We start from the raw sequence: 23,785 nt of genomic DNA, 5'->3' as shown, positions 1-23,785 counted from the left end.
TGTTTGTAACACAAAGGATAAATGCTTGAGGGGATGGATACCCCATTCTTCATGTTGTGATTATTTCACATTGCATGCCTGTATCAAAACATCTCATGTACCCCATAAGTACATATACCTAGTATGTACCCTCAAAAATTGAAAATTAAAAAAAATTTTAAAAAGAAAATTGGCTGAGTCCCAGTAAGAATGGTAAGCTCTGTGGTATTGTAACTTGCCTTATTTTCATCCCTATTGCTCCAGTTCTGCAGCAGTCTTTGAAAACCAGCACCCTCAAAATCACAGTAGCTGTGAAAACCAGCAATCTAGCAGCAACTGGAGGGGGCAAGCCCAGGAAATACTTCAAGGCCCTAATTTGTCACCTCTGGCTAAAACTAATGCTCTCTGAAAGCAGGAAATTAAGGATCAGGTAAAGTTTCAAACTGCTGAGGCATTGAAAGTGTTCCTCAACACTCGCTCAGAGCCCTTTGGCAAAGTGTGGAAGATTTGTGATTCAAAGTATTTAAGGAAATCTCCATCCAAACATTAGCTGACTGCTAAGCTAAATGAGCAGAAACTTTAGTCACAGTACACAACAAAGAATACAGACTTTATAGAATTGATCCAGGAGAGTCATCAAACCAACAGTGAAAACACCAACACACTTTGAGGAGGGAAGGATCTGATTGCCAGAGATTAAACGTTATATTATTTAAAATGTCCAGTTTTCAACAAAATATTATGAGACATACAAAAAAGCAGGAATGCATGAGAATGATATTTAATGAAATAGAAAATATGAATAAAAGGGATAGAAATTATGACAAAAGAACCAAACAGAAATCCTAAAGTATATATATACTAAATTGCTTCCATTATTATTATTTTTTTTAAAAAGCAAAAAAGTACTTCCTATTTTATCAGTAATTACATAAAATGTATACAGATTAAACATTCCAAGCCAAAGGCACAAACTGGAAGTATAGTAAAGAATCATGATCCAACCATATGCTGTCCATAAAGGACACACTAGATTAAAAGCCACCAATAGAGGAAAGTAAGAGGATGGAAAAAGATACACTGTGAAAATGGTAGCTAAAAGAGACCTGAAGTGGTCATATTAATATCCAACAAAATAGACTTGAAGACAAAAGTTTTTCTAGCAACAAAGGAGGACAATTTTTGGAACACTCTCAGTAACTTTATTTGATTTAGTATTGTTCAGAGAAAATATACAAGTTTAAAATGACCTCAAATAATGTCAGCACTGGCCATTCAAAAAAATCAATAAAATAGAAGACAAATTTAGTTATTATTTCTGTGATTCATTGCAAATGTAGGACATCTTTATAAACAAATCTATTTTTGCTTTTAGAACTATTGTTAATTAACATAATAATTATATATATATTTATGGGGTAAAGTATGATATTTTAATACATGTATATAATATGAAATGATCAAATCAGAGTAATTAGCATATCCATCACCTCAAACACCTATTATTTCTTTGTATTGAGAACATTTCAAATCCACTCTTCTAGCTGTTTGAAAATATACTATAAATTGTTCATTATAGTCACTCTATATTGCTATAGAACCCTAGAACTTATTCCTCTTATCTAGATGAAATTCAGTATCCATTAACCGACCTTTGACTATCCCCTCCCTGACCCACCACATTTTCCTGCCTCTAGTAACCACCACAGTACTCTCTACTTCTATGAAATCAACATTTTTAGCTTCCACATGTGAGTGAGAACATGTGGTATTTATCTTTCTGTGCCAGGCTTATTTTACTTAACATAATGTCCTGTAAGCTCATGCATGTTGCCACAAATTGCAGAATTTTGTTCTGTTATATGGCTAAATATTTTATTGTGTATATACACCACATTTTTCTTTATCCATTTATCTGTTGATGGACACTTAGGTTGTTTCATATCTTGGCTATTGTGAATAGTGTTAACAATAAACATGGGAGTGTAGATATCTTTTTGACATACTAATTTCTTTTCCTTTGGATATACAGCCAGAAGTGGCATTGCTGCATCATAAGGTAGTTTTATTTTCAGTTTCTTTAGGGATTTCCATACTGATTTCTATATTACTGCACTAATTTTCATTCTCATTAACAGTGTATAAGAGTTCCCCCTTCTCCACATCTTCACCAGCATTCATTATTTTTTGCCTTTTTTATAATAGCCATTCTAACTGGGATGAGATGATGCCTCATTGAGGTTTTAATTTGTATTTCCCTGATGATTAGTGGTGTTGAGCATTTTTTCATATACCTGCTGGCCATTTGTATAAGGAAGGACATTTTATAAAGATAAAAGTGTGAATATATCAGGAAGACATAACAATCATAAACATGCATGCAACTAACAATAGAGCTCAAAATACGCTAAGCAAAAATTAACATAATTGGAGGGAGAAATAGACAATTTGTTGTTGTTGTTGTTGAGATAGAGTCTCACTCCATCACTCAGGCTGGAGTGCAGTGGTGCAATCTTGGCTCACTGCAACCTTCGCCTCCCAAGTTTAGTAGAGACAGGGTTTCACCATGTTAGTCAGGCTGGTCTCTAACTCCTGAACTCAAGTGATCTACCTGCCTTGGCCTCCCAAAGTCCTGGGATTACAGGCATAAGCCAACGTGCCTGGCCAGAAATAGACAATTTAAAAGTAATAGTTGAGACTCCAATACCACACTTTCAATAATGGATAGAATAACTAGACAGAAGATCAACAAGGAAATAGAAAACTTGAATAACACTATAAACCAACCAGACCTGACAGACATTTATAGAATGTCCTTCTTGTCTTAGCTTGTTTGGGCTACTATAAGAAAATACTTTAATACTTCAGAATGGGTAATTTAGAAACAGTAAAAATTTATTGCTCAAAATTTTGGAAGCTTAAAAGTCAAAGATCAAGGTGCTGGCAGATTTGGTGTTAGGTGAGGGCTTGTTACCCCTAGATGGTTCCTTCTAGATGCATCCTCACATAGCTGAAGGGGTAAAGGGGCTACCTCAAGCTTCTTTTATTAGGGCACTAATCCCATTCATAAGAGTTCTGCCTTCATGACCTAATCACATCCCAAAGGCCCCACATCTTAATACTATCACGTTGGGTATTAGGTTTTAACATATGAATTTTGGGGGAACACAAAGCTTTAGATCATAGTATTCTGCTCCTGGCACCCCACAATTTTTGTACTTCTCACATGCAAAATACATTCATTCTATTAGTCTCAAAGTCCACATCTTCACCAGCATTTGTTATTTTTTGTTTTTTTTGATAATTGTCATTCTAACTAGGATGAGATGACATATTTACAGCATCAACTCAAAAGCTTGAAGTCCAAAGTCTCATCTAAATACGATCTAAATCTGAAATGAATGAGACTTAAGGTGGGACATATCCTGAGGCAAATTCCCCTCCAACTTTGAGCCTGTGAAATCAAACAAGTTAAGTGTTTCCAAAATATAGTGATGGGACAGGCATAGGGTAGATATTCCTATTCTAAAAGAGAGAAATAGAAAAAAAGAAAAGAGTAATAGATTCCAAGTAAGTCTAAAACACAACAGGAAAAATGCATTAAATCTTAAGGCTTGAGAATAATTTTCTTTGACTCCATGTCCTGCTTTCCAGACATAGTGAGGTGAGGGCTGGGCCTCCAAGGGTCCAGTTGGCCCCACCCCCATCACTTTGCTGGGCACAGCCCACACAGAAACTCTTATAGATTGAAGTTGGTTGCCTGCAGCTCTCCCAGGCTGGAGTTGCACCCTGGTAGCTTTATAGTTCTGGAGTCTCAGGGGCAGCCCCTCCCCCATGGGTCCTGTGGACATTGCCCTAATGGGGGCTCTTTGTGGTGACTCTAACTCCACAGTTCTGCTGGGCATTGCCCTAGCAAAGATGCTCTGTGTGGCCCTGCTACTGTGGCAGTTTTCTGCCTGGGCCCTGAGGCTCTCTGGGGCATCCTTTGAAATCTAGATGGAGGTAGTCATGCCTCTGTAGCTCATATACTCTGTACATCCATGGAGATGGCACTGTGTAGGTGCTACCATGGTTTTCTGCCTGTGCCTTCCAGAGGAGTGCCTTGAGCTGCACCTGGTCTCACTTGCACCACAGCAGGGGTGGCCCAGGAGTACTACACCAGAATTGGGGGAGCAGAGCCTGGAAATCATTCAGCCCCCGAGACCCTAGCATTCTGGGTCTGTGGTGGGTGGAGCAGCCCTGAAGTTCTCTGAGATACCTTCAGAAGCATTCTTCCATTGTATTGATGAATAGCATATGGCTTTTTTCTATCCATACTAATCTCCCTATCAAATGGTTGCTTGGCCACACTCTTGGTGGTCTCTTCTGAACATGCTTTTTTATTCCTTACAACTTGGCCAGGCTGAGAATTTTCCAAATCTTTAAGTTCTGCTTCCTTTTTGATTATAAGTTCTGTCTTTAATCTCTCTTCTCATATTTTACTATAAGTAGTCAAGAGAAACCACGCTGCATCCTCAACACTTTGCTTAGATGTTTCTTCCACCAAATATCCTATTTCATCAACTCAGAAGTTCTTCCTTACACAAAACACTAGGACACAGACATAATTCAGCCAAGTTATTTGCCACTTTATAACAATAGTTGCCTTTCCTTCAGTTTCAGTAACATGTTCCTCATTTCTGTCTAAGCCTTCAGCAGGATAGCTTTTACTGTTCATATTTCTACTAACATTCTGTTCATGACCTCTTAGGTAATCCCTAAGAGGATTGAGGCTTTCTCTACAGCTCTCTATTTCTTTTGAGCCCCCACCAGAATAACCCTTTATGGTCCATTCATGGCAATGGAAGCTTTTTTCTTCAGCATGTACCACCAAACTTTTCCAGCCTCTACTCATTACCTAGTTTCAAAGCTACTACCACATTTTTAGGTATTTGTTACAGCAGCACCCTATCTCAGTATCAATTTCTGTCTTAGTCCATTAAGGTTGCTAAAACAAAATACCTTAGACTGGGTAATTTAGAAACAATAAAAATTTATTACTCACAGTTCTGGAGGCTTGGAAGTCCAAGGTGCTGGCAGATTTGGTATCCGTTAAGGGCTCATTACTCACGGATGGCACTTTCTAGCCTTGTCCTCACATGGAGCAACAGGCAAATAGGCTCTCTCAAGTATATTTTATAAGGCCACTAATCCCATTCATGAGGGCTCTGCTCTCATGACCTAATTACCTCCCAAAGGCCCTACCTCTTAATACTATCACATTGGGTATTAAGTTTCAACATATGCATTTTGAGGGGACACAAAGCTCCAGACCATATAGCACTGCCTGACAACAGAAGAATACGCATTTTTTTTTCAAATTCAATGGAACATTCTCCAGGAGAGACCACCGTTAAACCATCACACAAGCCTCAATAAATTTAGAAAGATTAAAATGATTCAAAGTATGTTCTTCAGCCTCAATGTTATGAAATTTAAAATGAATAACAGAAGGAAATTTGGGAAATTCACAAATATGTCAAAATTAAACAACACACTTCCAAATAACCAGTGGGTCAAAAAAGAAATTATGAGGAAAACTGAAAAACACTTTGAAATGAATGAAAAACAAAAATACAATCTATAACAGTTTTGTTATGTTGTTAAGCCATGCTTAGAAATAAATTTATGGTTGTAAACACCTATATTAAAAAAGAAGAAAGAGGCTGGGTGTGGTGGCTCATGCCCGTAATCCCAGCACTTTGGGAGGCTGAGGTGGGTGGATCACTAGAGGTCAGGAGTTCGAGACCAGCCTGGCCAACATGGCAAAACCCCGTCTCTCCTAAAAATACAAAAATTAGTCGGGCATGGTGGCACATGCGTGTAATCCCAGCTACTCAGGAGGCTGAGACACAAGCATTGCTTGAACCTGGGAGACAGAGGTTGCAGTGAGCCAAGATCGCGCCACTGCACTCCATCCTGGGTGACAGAGCAAGACTCTGTCTCAAAAAAAAAAAAAAAAAAAAAAAAAAGAAGAAGAAGAAGAAAGACCTCAAGTGAGTAACCTAAACTTCCACCGTATTAAAGTAGAAAAAGAGTTAACTAAACCCAAAGCAAGAATAATAAAGGAAATGATAAAGATTAGACCAGAAATAAATGAAATAGAGAGTAGAAAAACAGTAAGAATATCAATAAAGCTAAAGTTGGTTCTTTTAAAAGTCAACAAAATTGACAAACTTCTAGCTAGAAAAGACTCAAATTACCAAAATCAGGAAAGAAAGGGAATATTACACCAACCTTATACAAATGAAAAAAAATGAAAAGTTAATACTATGAAAAACTGTTTGTAAACAAATTAGATAGCACAGATGAAATGGACGCATTCCTAGAAATACACAAACCACTGATCCTGACTCAAGAAGAAATGTACAATCTTAATGGACTTATAAAAGGAAAAAAGATTAAACTGATAATTTTAAAAATTCTTGCAAAGCAAAGCTTAGGCCCAGATGGCTTCATTGCTGGATTCTACTAAACATTTAAAAAAGAATTAATATAAATTGTACACAAACTGTTTCAAAAACAGAAGAGGCAAGAACATTTTCAAACTCATTATATAAGGCCAGTATTAATCTAATAGCAAAACTAAACAAAAAATAATAAGAACATAAAGCTACAGACCAATATCTTTTATGATCATGGATGCAAACATCCCTGACAAATTACTAGCAAGTTGAAACTGACAATATATTTAAAAGTTTATATATCACAATCAAGTGAGATTGATTTCAGGGATGCAAGATTGGTGCTGGAACAACTGGATATCCACTTGTAAAATCACAAGTTTGGACCTCTTTCTCATACTATACACAAACATTAACTCAAAATACATCATAGACCTAAACATAAGACTTAACACTATAAAACTCTTAGACCTTGGATTTGGCAATGGAGTCTTAGCTACAACATTAAAAGCATAAGCAGTCATGGAAAAAAATAGGTAAATTGGACTTCATAAAAATTAAAAACACTTGTTCTTCAAAGGAAACTATCAACAAAGTAAAAGGACCATTCACAGATACGTAAATCTGTTAAGTGACTTGTATCTACAATGAAGAACTTCTATAACCAAACAATAAAAAGACAAATAACCCAATTTTAAATAATGAGCAAAGTATTTGAATAGACATTTCTCCAAAGAAGATATACAAATGTCTAATAAATCCATGAAAAGATGCTCAATATCATTGGTCATTAGGGAAATGCAAATTAAAACTACAATGAGATACCACTTCACACCCACAATAATGGCTGTAATAAAAAAGTCAGACAACACAAGTGTGGGCAAGGATGTAGAGAAACTGGAACCCTCATTCATTGCTGATGGGACTGTAAAATGGTACAGCCAATTTGGAAAACAGTTACATAGCTTCTCAAAATGTTAAACACAGAGTTACCACCTAACTCAGTAATTCCACTCTTAGGTATATACCCAAGAGAAAAGAAAACATGTTTCCACACAAAAATTTGCACATGCATGTTCCCAGCAGGATTATTCATAATGGCCAAAACGTTGAAATAACCCAAATGTCCATCAACTGATGGATAAACAAAACATGGTATAGTCATTCTGTGGAATATTATTCAGCTATAAAAAAAGAATAGAGTATTGATACATGGTATAGCATGGGTGAATATTGAAAAAATTATGATAAGTAAAAGAAGCCAGTCACAAAAGATAACATATTACAGGAGTCCCTAATCCCTGGGCCACAGAGCAGTACCAGTTTGTGGCCTGTTAGGAACTGGGCCGCACAGCAGGAGGTGAGTGGCAGGCAAGCAAGCAAAGCTTCATCTGTATTTACAGCTGCTCCCCATCACTTACATAACCACCTGAGCTCCACTTCCTGTCAGATCAGCAGTGGCATTAGATTTTCATAGGACCATGAACCCTACTGTGAACTGTGCATGCAAACAAGGCTGCACGCTCTTTATGAGAATGTAATGCCTGACGATCTGTCACTGCCTTCCATCACCCACAGATGGAACCGTTTAGTTGCAGGAAAACAAGCTAGGGCCCACTGATTCACATTATAGTGAGTTGTATAATTATTTCATTATATATTACAATGTAATAATAGTAGAAATAAAGTGCACAATAAATGTAATGCACTTGAATCATCCTGAAACCATACCTACCTCATGGTCCACAGAAAAATTGTCTTCCATGCAACTGGTCCCTGGTGCCAAAAACATTGGGGACCACTGACATATTGTATGATTCCATTCATATGAAATGCCAGAATAGGCAAATCATTAGACAGAAAGTAGATTAGTTTTTGTCAGAGGCTGAGGAGGAAAGCACAATGGTGAGGGACTGCTAATGGATATGGGGTTTCTTTTCCAGGTGATGAAAATGTTATCAGATAAGATAGTGATAATGGTTTTCTATGTCTACAAATATGCTATGTCAAGTGAAATATTGAACTGTACACTTTAAAGGGTAAATTTTATAGTATGCAAATTATATCTTAATAAAGATGCCATTAAAAAATCTATGCCGATATTCCCATATTCCTTATTCTAGTGAATGCCAAAATGTTTCATCCATTTATATAAGCCAGTAACCTTCTTTGACAGATTTTGTTCCTACTCCCTTTTTAGTCTACCACCAATTCCTACCAATCTCTTCTCCTACATATGGCTGTTCAGGCCTTTGTTTTTCTACCACCATCCAAGCCCAATTCACCATTATTTCTTGCCTGAAATATCCAATAGTCAATTAGCTAGTCATCCTGCATCTGCTCCTACCTGTTCACCTATTCATTCTTCACCTAACAGCCAGAGTAATCCTTTCAAAATGAAAAAAAATTAATAAACATTTTTATTAAAGCAAAACTTACATAAATAAAAGTGTACACATTCTTAGCATCTAGTTCTGTGAATTACCACAAAGTGAATATGCCCATGAAAATGCCATCTAGATTAGGAAATAAAACATTACCAACATCCCAGGAGCACCCCCACTTTATGTTCCTTTTCATTTAGTACTACCTCTTCTCTCAATATCCTTTCTACCATTATATATTGGTTTCAACCTAGTTCTGAAGTGTATGCAAAGGGAGTCATAGAAAAAGTACGCTTTTGTATCTGGATTTTTCCATTTGATAGTATGTTTGGGAGATTCATCCAGTTACTGTGTGTAGGAGCCAATCCTTAATTTTTGTTGTTGTATTTCGCTTTTTTATTTAATATAATTTATCCATTCTATAGTTGATAGACTGCTCAACCCACTTCTGGGTTGAGGCTGTTATGAACATACTTGTACAAGTATTTTGGGATTCATAAGTATGCATCTCTGTTGAGTACATACATTGGAGTGGAATTGCTGGGTCATAGGGTATGTGCATGTTTGGTGTTAGTAGATACTTCCATGTAGTTTTCCAATGTGGTTGTACAAATTTACACTTCCACCAGCAGAGTATGAGAGTTCCAGTTGCTTCATATTCTCACCAGCACTTAGTATTGTCAGTCTTTTAAAATTTGGCCATTCTTACTGTCATCTTGCCATTTCCTCAATGAAAAATAAGGCTAATACTATTTTAGATAATTAATGGCCATTTGATTATACTCTTTTGTGGGATTCCTATTCAAATATTTTGCTCATTTTTCCATTGGGGTACCTGAATTTTCCTTATAATATTCTAGATTTGAGTTTTGTGGCTTGCCCATTCACTCCCTTATTGGTGTTCTTTATGAATACAAATTCTTAAAATAGCCCAATTTATTGATCAATATGGTCCAATTTATTGATCTCCTTTATGATTGGCCCTTTTGTGTCCTATTTAGAAATCTTTTCCAAGGTAATGAAGCTCTTCTCCTACACTATCTTCCAGAAGTTTTATTGTTTTATCTTTTACATTGAGGTCCACAATTTATCTGGAATTAATTTTTGGTTATGGTATAAAGTAGAGGTTAAGATACATCTTTCTTTCCACGTGATTTTCCAATTGACCCAACATCATTTGTTGATAAGAATATCTTTCGCCTACCAAAATGAAAATGTAATTATGCTGGATTGAAGAGGAAAATAAAACTCTGGGCTTGGGATTCAAAATTATTTCTTATGGTATATTTTAACCTGAAACCAAGGTGTTATGGCTAAACTCCAGCAGAAAGCCTCTGTTACCTAGAACTGGTAATGAGCCCTCCCATCTGGAAGGAGAACAGAGAAGTAATCTTGAAATTGTAATTATTACCACACTCAATGCCATGAACTACCTGAATAGTTATGAACGAACTTCTGTTGATGGTTATACCCCTAAATCTCCCCAAAACTGAAGACAATTATGTCTACCCCTAGACAAATGAGTATTTGCTGTGCAAATGACCCTCTGAGGAGAAAGGTGCTGACAATCCTTTGGGTACAAAGTGCTCTGATCTCCTTGGGTTGTAGAGATTTAAGCCAATTGTTTTGTCTTTTTCTCATTTCAGTATTGCAAAGACAAACAGAATCAACTTTTAATTTATATATGACTTTGGATTTTTCCCACTGCCAATCAGATTTCTGGGTGAGAGCTCCTCATGAATTTTCTGACAGCTACATGGATCACATGGGTGAGTTGTTCCTGATGTCTGATCCCTGATCCTTACGGATGCCTGGAAGTCTGAAACAACACATAGCTGGCCTATTACTCATTCTGCCTACACTACTGAGCTCCAGTGTTGCCCCTTCCCTAGGCTTAACCTCTCCCCCTATATTTGCTGACAGCCTCTTTGAAAAATTCTTATAACATATAGATACTGTCTAAGCTTTTGAGCAAGTCTACTCCCCTTGACGTCAACTGTTCTGTTGATTTCCCCCAGCCTAATCCCTTACCACTCCCTTCTTTGCTATTCATGCTTGGTATAGTTTCTAGCACTCATCATGCTGATTCATGCCTCTTTACTTTCAGTTGTAATGTTTTCCCTGCCTAGACTACCTTCATTTCCCCACCTTCATTTCCATGCTGGAGGTGAAATTTAGAAACCTTCAAAAATCTATTAGTCACCAGGAAGCTTTCCTATGACTCAGGTAGGCTAAATGCCCATACCTACGTCTATTACCACATATACCACATGATATCAGAGAGTGTGTTTATGTGTCCATTTCTCTTATGTTGGTTCTACATCTTATCTTTAGTCTCCCAACATTGAACACAATGCCTGGCACATTATGGTTCTTTAATAAATTCATGTTGAATGCACCTGAACTGCAGTAGTACAAGGAAAAGATTAACTTGCTCAGAAACTCTTGCATTTGGAGCTGAGGACCAAGTGGGTTGAAGTATTAAACATACTGCTGAGGTTGCTTGCCTTGGTTGGGGTCAGCCTAGAGTCAGTCTAGAGTCACAGAGGAGACTTAAAGCTCAAAAGTTTGCAATTTGTACACAGACTCTCAGCTTATAGAATCAAAACTCCTTTTGCCACACATTTATTTCTAAAATTAAATAAATAAGTTTAAAAAGGCAACTGAATGTCCTCCATCTCATGGTTTCTTAAGCCAGCAGCAGACTGTATGACACATCCTTCAAATAACTGCGGTGTTCTGAGGAAGTGTTTTAAAATACACAGCCCAGCCAACAAGAGCACTCAGGGATCTTGTTGTTTATTTTTGAGCATTAAAATAAAGTTAAAAATGCAGTGGTTGCTGAGTGTAGACTCATACCACACTAGCTCATTAGCCCTTTTAAAATATCCTGCATTGGAAAAATCTTTACTGCTAGAGCCCATTAAAATTTTGAAAACTCTAACATAGTTTTTAAAACATTACCCCAAATAATTTAGTAGGTGCTTACATTTTAAAAATCTGTAAATAGTAAAAAAAAAATTAGTATAATGATAGCTTAGCTCAATTATTATTCTTACTGTAGTTAGTAACTTATAATACTTAAGTAATTATCTAATATACCAGCTAGAATCCAGAAAGATGCAAAGACTTTTTACTGTATTTTTTCTCCATTTGCACCCCAATTATGTATATTTCATGTCCCTGTTTGCTTTGCTGTATTCCAGGGGGCCCTGTGGACTGCATTACCCAAGCTTCCTTTTCCATTTGACTTCTGGTTGCGCTATGCTTATAGAGATATTCATGGGGGATTAAAGAGTGGTGGAAGAGAGGTTGGGGTATATCTTTACCTGCTTTCTCTATACATCAGTGCCACATTTCTGGCATGGCTGTGTTCCTGTATGACTACAGCTCCCCTGCCTTCCTCCACAGCTCCAGGTTTTCTCCTATTGGGAGTGATGATGGTTTTCCACTGAGACCAGTCTCTGAGTGCCTCAACATCCTTTGTTGGTTTTCTTAATCAAGCCCACACCCCTGTAATTAGTCCTTTCATTAATGTATTTTATTTGATGAATCTTGTTGAATCCTGCTACTTGCCAAGATTCCAACTGACACAAACTAAATTTAATGTATTTGTAGAGAACACTTCATATCACAATTGAGGTAAAGTCCTCCTATCCCCCATGGTGAGCACTGAATTAAAAGAGAAAACAGCAGAACTCATTAACAGAGAGTCATAATTCACCAAGGAGTTACCAATGAAGCTTAAGAATGGGAAATACCGTTTTAAAGGCATCTTAAGATCCCCACTGCACTATGAATCTAAAGGAGAAAAAGTGTCAAAGTTTTAAATCAAGGGATGCACTCACAGGAAGAAAATCCCCACATTAACAAGGCAAAAGGCACATAAATGATACCCAGTCTTTACATAAAGCACAGAGACTTGATACTATCACTTGGTTGGACTGCAATAACTATTTGTCTCTTCTCTCCCCATTATTGATGCAACAAAATTTTTGAAGCACTTCCTTTGAAGAGCCACAAATTTGCTATAAGACTAAGCATTGTAACTATCCCTACCCCATTAGGGCCTAAGGTAAGAGGATGTAAGAATGGATCAGGAGAGGTGACCTCAGGAGAGCTGAAACAAGACCAGAAACTAAAGATAGAAAAATGTTCAGATTACTGATAGATTCCAAGTAAATCTAAAGCTAGGTAGAAATGTGCCAGGAAGAATGATCAGAGATTAAAACAGGTCCAGACTGGAGAAAGGATCTGAATAATGGGTACCAGCATCCAGGCAAGAGATCCAGAAGGCAACTGTAAGAATACAATGGATACCAAACCTTACCTCATTCCATCAGGTTTTATATATTTCCATTACAAGGATAAAAGCAAAACCCAATGAGGCTGATCCAATGACCCTGGCTGTAGTAGAATCAAAAATACTAAGAGAAAAGCAGTTCCTGATGAGAAGACTGGAAGAAATCATTTGTACCCTAAAATACCATTGTAGATTGGTTCATTAAATAAAAAATAAAGTTGTGTTTTCAGGTTTCCTGAGTTTATTTTTCCACCCAGTGCTACACTTAATCAGGGTTTAGAGGTTTAGGGGTGGACACAAACTCAACTTGTTTTCTAAGATCATAATTTCTTTTAAAAGATATATGTAAACTTCCTTGGAATTACAGAAAAAAGTTTGTTTTTATTTATTTTTTTTTTAAAAAAGTATTTAACACTTCTGCTTCCAGCCAAAATGTAGTAAAAGGTCTGGCTTAATTTCTCACCTGAAATAACCAAATACTGGACAAAATGTATGAATCAATTATTTTCAATACAATGAGCATCAGGGAATGAAAGATTGCATATTAATTAGGGTTCTCCAAATAAACAGCACCAACAGAGATATATAAAAAAATAAGAATTGGCTTACATGATTGCGGAGGTCAAGAAGTTCCATAATATGCTGTCTATGAGCTGAAGAAACAAGAAAGAGTTGGAGGCGAAACTCAGTCTAAGTCTAAAGGCCTGAGGACTGGCATTGCCGCCAGTGGGGGAGAGTGGGAGGGTGGGGATGGTGTAAGTCACAGACGGAGTCTGAAGGCTTGAGAACACAGAGCACTGATGTCTGAGAACAGGAGAAGACAGATGTTCCAGCTCAAACAAGGCAGATCAAATTTGCCCTTCCTCTACCTTTTGTTCTACCCAGACCCTCAAGGGATTGGACAATGCTTGCCTACATTGGTGAGTGTGATCTTCTTTACTCAGTCTACTGATTTGAATGCTAATTTTTTCCAGAAACACCTTCAGAGACACACCCAGAAATAATGTTTTATCAACTATCTGGGCATTCCCTTAGCCCAGTCAAGTTGACACATAAAATTAACCATAACAGACAGTGATCCCTAAAAGAAGGAAAACAATCAAGGTGAGTCCCTTGATTGGGTCCAGCTTAGTGCCTTAAGCTATTCCAGGCCACAGGAACAGGAACCCAAGTAAAGCCTGGCAGACTTAAGGAGACAGAGGTCAGAATCTGTCTCCTGGGAGATCGGAACACTCACAGTTCACAGGACAGAGTACCAGAGAGAAGAGTGCTACACACAAAGAGAAACTTGGAGATTTGCAAAAGGCCCCATTCAAGTATTCAGCTAAGTATGCATTGATCACTGTACGCGTGTAAGGAAACCACCCAAGGCTGGGAAAAGAATTATCTAAAAGGATCACAGGTCTCACCACAAATAAATGATAAATGTGTGAAGTAATGCGTATGTTAATTAGCTTGATGAAGTCATTCCAGAATGTATACATATTTCAAAAATTTCTGTGGTACACCATAAAAATATGTAATTTTAATTTGACAATAAAGTAAATAAGAAGAAGAGAAAAAGGAACAATACTTGGTTCTCTAAAGGGTTGGGAATTTTTCCTGCTCCTACCAGCCAGACTGGAAAACCTCACAATTCACAGGGCATTGAAAATAGTGCACAGAAGTGACTTGCCTCAACTGTGGGGAATAGTCAACCTTAGACTGAATACAACTTTGGTCCTGCCTAAAAAGTCTTAAAAGCAAGACCTCAAAAGATCAAAGTATTTTCAATTAATTTAACTTGATACTAGAAAAAAAACTCAGTAATATTTACAGGAATAAAATATATTCAACATCCAAGATAAAATTCACAATGTCTGGTATCTGATCAAAATTAGCAGTCTAAAAAAGCATTGTTAATGTGCACACTTTATACAAGTAAATCCAGTGGTATGTTAGTTATATTTCAATAAAGCTGTGAAAAATCTTACAAAGCAGACAAAGAAGAAGGAAAACACGACCTATAATAAAGGGTAAAATCAATGAACTGAAACCAATCCAGAGTTGACACAGAAGTTAGAATTACACATGGACATTTTAAAAGCTATAACAATATTTCATATGTTCAAAAAGTAAAGTAGAAACATAGAAAACGTACAATCCTCTAGATATGAAAACTACATTTTCTGAGGTAAAAAAATACACTGAATGAAAATAATAGCAAAGTATATCTCACAGGAGGAAAGATTGGTGAGGCTGAACTTGACATAGCAATAGAATCTATTCAAATAAAACAGACAAACAAGGGGAAAAATGAACTCAGAATCAACGATAAGTGAAACAACCTAAAGCAGCTTAATATATTTTCAGTTGAAGTCCTTCAAGGGGGAAAAGATGCAGAAAAAAAAATGTTTGAAGGAACAATAGCCAAAAATTTTTACATATTTCATGAAAATTACAAACTTGCAAATCCAAGAATTTCAACGAACCTCAACACCATCAATGTGTGGAAAACTATACCGAGTTACATTAAAATGAGCTTTCTCAAAACCAGTGATAAAGGGAAAATCTTTAAAGCTACCAGAGAAAAAAGATGCATTACATACAAGGGAACAAAGATAAAGATGACAACAAATTTCTTTTTGGAAGCAATAGAAGCAAGGAGACAGTAATGCAATATTGTTAAAGTACTGAAAGAAAACAAAACTTCCAACTTAGGTTTCTATAACTATTGAAAATATCCTTCAAAAACAAATGTGAAATAAAGATATTTTTGGACATATAAAAGCTGAAATAATCCACCAGGAGACCTCCCTGACAAGAAATGTTGAAGGAAGTCCTTAGGGCAAAAAGAAAATGAAAATAATACTAGGTGGAAATATGGATCTACAAAATGGAATAAAGAGCACATGAAATGGTAACTACATGAGTACATACACAATGCTATTTAAATTTCTATAAAAGATAACGGACTATTTAAACAAAAATAATAATAAAGTGTCATGGAGCTTATGAGTAAAATGTATGAAAACAATAGCACAATGGTCAGGAGGAAAGACATGGAAGTATATTATTGTAAGACCCTTATAATATATATGAAGTGGTATATCACTTGAAGGCAGACTGTAATAAGTTAAAGATATATACTATAAACCCAAGAAACTACTAATAGTTAATAAGCCAACAATGGAAATAAAATGGAATCACTTTTTAAAAATCAAATAATTAAAAAGAAAATAAAAAACAAAGCACAGATGAGACAAATAGAAAACAAATAGTAAGATGGTAGATTAAAATCTAACCATATTAATAATTAGATGACATGTAAAAGATAAAAGATGTGAATACTCTAATAAAAGGCTGAGATTGTCAGATTGAGTAAAAAAACAATATCCAACTACATGCTTCCTATAAAGATGCAAGTAGGTTAAAAGTAAAACCATGAAAAAAGATATTCTATACTAACACTAATCAAAGAAAGCTGAAGTGGAAAATGCAAATTAAAATAACAATGAGATATCATCTTCCATGAGTCATAATGGCTGTTATTAAAAAGTCAAAAAATTACAGATGTTGGTGAAGATGTGGAAAAAAATGAATGCTTATACATTGTTGGTGGGAATGTAAATTAGTATGACCTCTATGGAAAACAGTATGGAGACTTTTCAAACAACTAATAATAGATCTACTATTTGATTCAGCAATCCCACAACTGGGTATATGCCCAAAAGAAAGTAAATCATTATATCAAAAAGATACCTGCAACCACATGTTTATTGCAGCACTATTCACAATAGCAAATATGGAATCAACCTGTGTCCATCAACAGGTGACTGGATAAAGAAAATGTGCTATGTACATATTATACCAGGGACTACTACTCAGCCATAAAAAAATGAAGTCATACTTTTTGCAGCAACATAGATGGAACTAGAGGTCATTATCTTAAGCGAAATAATTCATAAGCAGAAATCAAAATACTGCATGTTCTCACATGTAAGTAGGAGCTAAATAATGTGTACACATGGACATAGAGCATGGACTAATAGACACTGGAGACTCAGAAGGGTGAGAAGATGGGACAGGGGTGAGGGATTAGAAATAAATTAATGCACACAATGTAGACTATTTGGGTGATGGCTACACTAAGAGCTCAGACTTCACCACTATGCAATATATCCATGTAACAAATGGCACTTGTAACCCCTAAATCTATACTAATTTTTTAAAAAGCAAGATGAAGTAGCCATATTACTAGTAAACAAAGTAGATTTTTAAACAAAACATATTGCCAGACATAAAGAAGGCCATTTAATAATGATTAAGAAGTCAATTTATCAAGAGGACTTGATCATCTTAAACATTCATACACTAATAATTAGCTTTAAAATGCATGAAATGAAAACTATCACAGTTTTACTATAACATTGCATAATAGTATTGCAAAAAAGAGGCAAATTCACAATCATATTTGGAGATTTAAATACCCCACCCATAAATGTTAGAACAAGTAGATAGAGAATTAGCAAGGATACAGATTTGAACATCACCTTCAGTCATCTTGACATAATTGGCATTTATGGAACACTCCACCAAACAATAGCAAAATGAACACATGGAATATTTACAAAGAGAGATCATATCCTGGGCCATAAAACAAGCCTCAGTAAATTTTAAAGGATGAGAGTCATAAAAAGTATGTTTTCTGACCACAGTGGTATTTCCTCTAAAATCAATACTAAAAAGAACTCTGGAAAATCCCTAAAATTTTGGAAACTGAATAACACAGATCTGGATAAGGCTTGGGTCAAAGAAGAAATCAAAAGAGAAAGTAAAAAGTATTTTGAACTGAATAAAGGTAATACCACAACATATCAAAATTTGTGGCAATAATTAGGTAGAAATTTATAGCACTACTACCAATATTAGGAAAGAAGAAAGGCTTTCTTCTTTAAATCAATGACCTTAGCTTTCACCTTAAACAACTAAAAAGAAAGAGTAAATTAAACCTAAATTAAGCAGAATAAAGTAAATAATAAATATCAGAGATGAAATCAATGAAACAGAAAAATAATGCAGGAAAATTAATGAAGCCAAACCTAGTTCTTTGAGTAGATCAAAAAAACTGACAAAACTCTAGCCATACTGATCTGGGATCAGAGACACAAATTACCAATATGTGGAATAAAATAGTGGTATCACGACAGGTTCTATAGATATTAAAAAGATAATAAGGACATTTATAAATAATTTTATTCCATTTATTAAACAACTTGAAATTGAAACATTAAAATATAAAAATTTTCAAAATTTCATTTAATGAAATTGAAAAATTTATTGAAAGACACAAAGTATGAAAGTTTACTCAAGAAGATACAGATAATGGTAATTGTCTTATCTATTTTAAAAACTGAATTTGTATTTATAAACCTTCCCATAGAAGAGACTCTCGGCCCAGATAGCTTCACTGGTGAATTCTACCAAATATTTAATCAAGAAATAGTTCTGAAGGGTAGCCTCTTCTCCTTAACCAAGATATTGGCTTGTCCCTGTTTTGCCAGAGTTCCTAGCTTATAAGCTTGGTTTTCTTACACTAATAAGAGTGGAACAGAGCAGAGATACACCATTCCAGGGAACAGGATCATCATGGCAGATGGGAGGCAGAACTAGATTGCAGCTCCGAACAGGGGAAGCACGCAGGAGCTCACACTGTGAGTTTTAGCTCCAGATTGATGGCAAGAACAAACCAACAATCCCGAGAGGACCCACAGACCCTCTGAAGGAAGCGGACTGCTCCTGCAGGACCTGAGAGACCCCCACAAAACTGTGAGTGCCCCAACTGCGGAAGTGGAAAAGGGAGACCCTCCTCTCCCAAACTCATATCCCCAGTGGAAAAGCTGTAGGTCTGTTTGTGGGAGAAGCTTCCGACTTTACCTGAAGCTGAGTCAGTTTGGAGAGCCAAGTGAAATACAGGGCTAGAGGAAGCAGTAGAAAGGCCCTGAGAACTCGTTGGGTCCCCTAGCAGGCCATTCCTGCTTGGCACCACAGGGATCCAACAGGAGAGGAGTCGGGGGTAAAACTCCACAGGGAGAAGGAAATCTCTAGCTGATCTTTGTAATAATTTGAATGGGGTGAGAAGCCTCCTGGCCAGAACTCAGAGGAGGGCACAAATCTGGTGTGCAGACTCTACAAGTGGGGGAAGAACCAAGCCTTTCTCTTTCGCAGCTGGGAAGCAGGTAGCCTGGGGCGGGTTTTCAAGTCCATGTAACTCTCCACCTGGAAACGGACTGGGGGCTGTTGGTGGGGCATGGTGAGAGTGAGACTGGCCCTTCAGTTTGTATGGGAGCTGGGTGAGGGCTGTGACTGCCAGCTTTCCCTCACTTCCCTGACAACCTGCATGACTCAGCAGAGGCAGCCATAATCCTCCTAGGTACACAAATCCAGTGACCTGGGAATCTCACCCACATCCCCCACAGCAGTCACAGAAAGACCTGTCAAAGGAGATTCTGAGCTCAGACATTCCTACCCCCACCCCCACCTGATGATCCTTCCCTACCCACCCTGGAAGTGGAAGACAAAGGGCATATAATCTTGGGAGTTCTAGGGCCCCAGCCACTGCTGGTTCCTCCCATACTACCACAGCTGATGCTCTCTGGAAAGCACCACCTCCTGGCAGGCCAACCAGCACAAAAATAGAGCATTAAACCACCAAAGCTAAGAACCCTCACAAAGTCCATTGCACACCTTCCCCCACCGCCCCCCCTCCGCCACCACCCCTCCACTGGAACAGGCACTGGTATCCACAGCTGAGAGACCCACAGACAATTCACATCACAGGACTCTGTGCAGACAACTCCCAGTACAAGCCCAGAGCCGACTAGATTCGCTGGGTGGCTAAACCCAGAAGAGAGACAACAATCACTAGAGTTCAGCTCACAGGAAAAGGGGAGAGTGCTACATCATTGGAACACTCCATGGGACAAAAGAATCTGAACAATAGCCTTCAACCCTAGACCTTCCGTCTGACAGAGGGAATGAGAAAAAAACAGAAAACCAACTTCCCAAATGAGAAGGAGCCAGAAAACCAACCCTGGTAATATGACAAAACAAGGCTCTTCAACACTCACAAAAAATCACACTAGTTCACCAGCAATGGATCCAAACCAAGAATAAATCCCTGATTTACCTAATTTATTATATGCCCTTTGTCTTCCACTACCAGGGTGGCTAGGGAAGGACCATCAGGTAGGGGTGGGGCTAGGCATGTCTGAGCTCAGACTCTCCTTGGGCAGGCCCTGTTGTGGCTGCTGAGGGGGATGTGGGTGAGATTCCCAGGTCACTGGAGTTGTGTACCTAGCAGGATTATGGCTGCCTCTGCTAAGTCATGCAGGAGGTTAGTTATTAAACATCAGGGAGGGACCAGAGAAAGGTGAAACCCAATGCAAGGAAATCTAAAAAATGATACAAAAAGTGAAGGGAGAAATATTCAAGGAAATAGATAGCTTAACAAAAAAATAAACAAAAATTCAGGAAACTTTGGACACACTTTTAGAAATATGAAATGCTCTGGAAAGTCTCAGCAATAGAATTGAACAAGTGGGAGAAACAAATTCAGAGATCAGAAACAAGGTCTTCAAATTAGCCCAATCCAACAAAGACAAAGAAAAAAGAATAAGAAAATATGAACAAAGTCTCCAAGAAGTCTGAGATTATGTTAAATTACAAAACCTAAGAATAACTGGTGTTCTGGAGGAAGAAAAGAATTCCAAAAGCTTGGAAAACATATTTGAGGGAATAATCAAGGAAAACTTCCCTGGCCTTGCTAGAGACCTAGACATCCAAATACAAGAAGCACAAAGAACACTTGGGAAATTCATTGCAAAAAGATCTTCACCTAGGCACATTGTCATCAGGTTATTCAAAGTTAAGACAAAGGAAAGAATCTTAAAAGCTATGAGACAGAAGCATGAGGTAACCTATAAAGGAAAACTTATAAGATTAACGCAGATTTCTCAGCAGAAACCCTACAAACCAGAAGGGATTGGAGCCTTATCTACAGCCTCCTCAAACAAAACAATTGTCAGCCAAGAATTTGGTATCCACCAGAACTAAGCATCATATATGAAGAAAAGATACAGTCTTTTTTAGACAAACAAATGCTGAGAGAATTCGCCATTACCAAGCCACAACTACAACAACTGTGAAAAGGAGCTCTAAATCTTGAAACAAATCCTGGAAACACATCAAAACAGACCCTCTTTAAAGCATAAATCACACAGGACCTATAAAACAAAAATACAAGTTAAAAAGCAAAAACAAAAAACAATAAAACAATAAAACCAAAGTACACAGGCAACAAACAGCACGATGAATGCAACAGTACCTCACATTTTAATACTAACATTGAATGTAAATAGCCTAAACGCTTCACTGAAATGATACAGAACTGCAGAATGGGTAAGAACTCACCAACCAACTATCTGCTTCCTTCAGGATACTCACCTAACACATGAGGACTCACATAAACTTAAAGTAAGGGGGTGGAAAAAGGCATTTCATGCAAATGGACACCAAAAGCGAGCAGGGATAGCTATTCTTATATCAGACCAAACAAACTTTAAAGCAATGGCAGTTAAAAGAGACAAAGAGGGACATTATATAATGGTAAAAGGCCTTGTCCAACAGGAAAATATCACAATCCTAAACATATGTGCACCTAACACTGGAGATCCCAAATATACTAATTACTAATAGACCTGAGAAATGAGATAGACAGCAACACAATAATAGTGGGGGACTTCAATACTCCACTGACAGCACTAGACAGGACATCAAGACAGAAAGTCAACAGGGAAACAATGGATTTAAACTATACCTTGGAACAAATGGACTTAACAGATACATACAGAGCATTTCAGCCAACAACCGCAGAATACACATTCTATTCAACAGCACATGGAACATTCTCCAAGATAGACCATATGGTAGGCCATAAAACAAACCTCAATAAATTTAAGAAAATTGAAATTATATCAAGCACTCTCTCAGACCACAGTGGAATAAAACTGGAAATTAACTCCAAAAGGAACCTTCAAAACCATGCAAATACATGGAAATTAAATAACTTGCTCTTGAATGAGCATTGAGTCAAAAACAAAATGAAGATGGAAATTAAAAAATTCTGCAAACTGAATGACAATAATGACACAACCTCTTAAAACCTCTGGGATACAGGAAAGATGGTTCTAAGAGGAAAGTCCATAGCCCTAAATGCCTATGTCAAAAAGACTGAAAGAGCACAAACTGACACTCTAAGGTCACACCTCAAGGAACTAGAGAAACAAGAACAAACCAAACCCAAATCCAGCAGAAGAAAGGAAATAACCAAGATCAGAGCAGAAGTAAATGAAATCAAAACAAACAAAAAAATACAAAAGATAAATGAAACAAAAAGCTGGTTCTTCGAAAAGATAAAATTGATAGACAATTGGCAAGATTAACCAAAAAAAGAGAGAAACCCAAATAACCTCACTAAGAAATGAAATAGGAGATATTACAACTGACAGCACTGATATATAAAAGATCATTCAAGGCTACTATGAACATCTTTATGCACACAAACTAGAAAGCCTAGAAGAGATGGATAAATTCCTAGAAAAATACAACCCTCCTAGCTTAAATCAGGAACAATTAGATACCCTGAACAGACCAATAACAAGCAGTGAGATTGAAATGGTAATTTAAAAATTAGCAGCAAAGAAGCCCAGGACCAGACAGATTCACAGCAGAATTCTACCAGGCATTCAAAGAAGAATTGGTACCCATACTTTTGACACTATTCCACAAGATAGAGAAAGAAGGAACACACCCTAATTCATTCTGTGAAGCCAGTATCACCCTAATACCAAAACCAGGAAAAGACAAAAAAGAAAACTATGGACCAATATCCTTGATGAACATAGATGATAAAACCCTTAACAAAATACTAGCTAACCAAATCCAACAACATATCAAAAAGATAATCCACCATGATCAAGTGGGCTTCATACCAGGGATGGAGGGATGGTTTAACATATGCAAGTCAGTAAATGTGATACACCACATAAACAGAATTAAAAACAAAAATCACATGATCATTAAATAGATGCAGAAAAAGCATTTGACAAAATCCAGCATTCCTTTATGATTAAAACTCTCAGCAAAATCAGCGTACAAGGGACATACCTTAATATAATAAAAGCCATTAATGACAAACCCACAGCCAACATAATACTGAATGGGGAAAAGTTGAAAGCATTCCCTCTGAGAACTGGAACAAGACAAGGATGCCCACTCTCACCACTCCTCTTCAACATAGCACAGGAAGTCCTAGCCAGAGCAATCAGACAAGAGAAAGACATAAAGGGAATCCAAATAGGTAAAGAGGAAGTCAAACTGTCACTGTTTGCTGAGGATATGATTGTTTACCTTGAAAACCCTAAGGAGTCCTTCAAAAAGCTCCTAGAACTGATAAAAGAATTCAGCAAAGTCTCTGGATTAAGATTAATGTACACAAATCAGTAGCTCTTCTATTCACCAACAGCAACCAAGCAGAGAATCCAATCAAGAACTCAACCCTTTTTACAATAGCCGCAAAATAATAAAATACTTAGGAATATACTTAACCAAGGAGTCAAAAGACCTCTACAAGGAAA

The sequence above is a fragment of the Pongo pygmaeus genome, chromosome X, assembly GCF_028885625.2.
Source record: "Pongo pygmaeus isolate AG05252 chromosome X, NHGRI_mPonPyg2-v2.0_pri, whole genome shotgun sequence".
In the NCBI taxonomy this organism is placed as follows: domain Eukaryota; kingdom Metazoa; phylum Chordata; class Mammalia; order Primates; family Hominidae; genus Pongo; species Pongo pygmaeus.
This window is presented reverse-complemented; position numbering follows the sequence as displayed.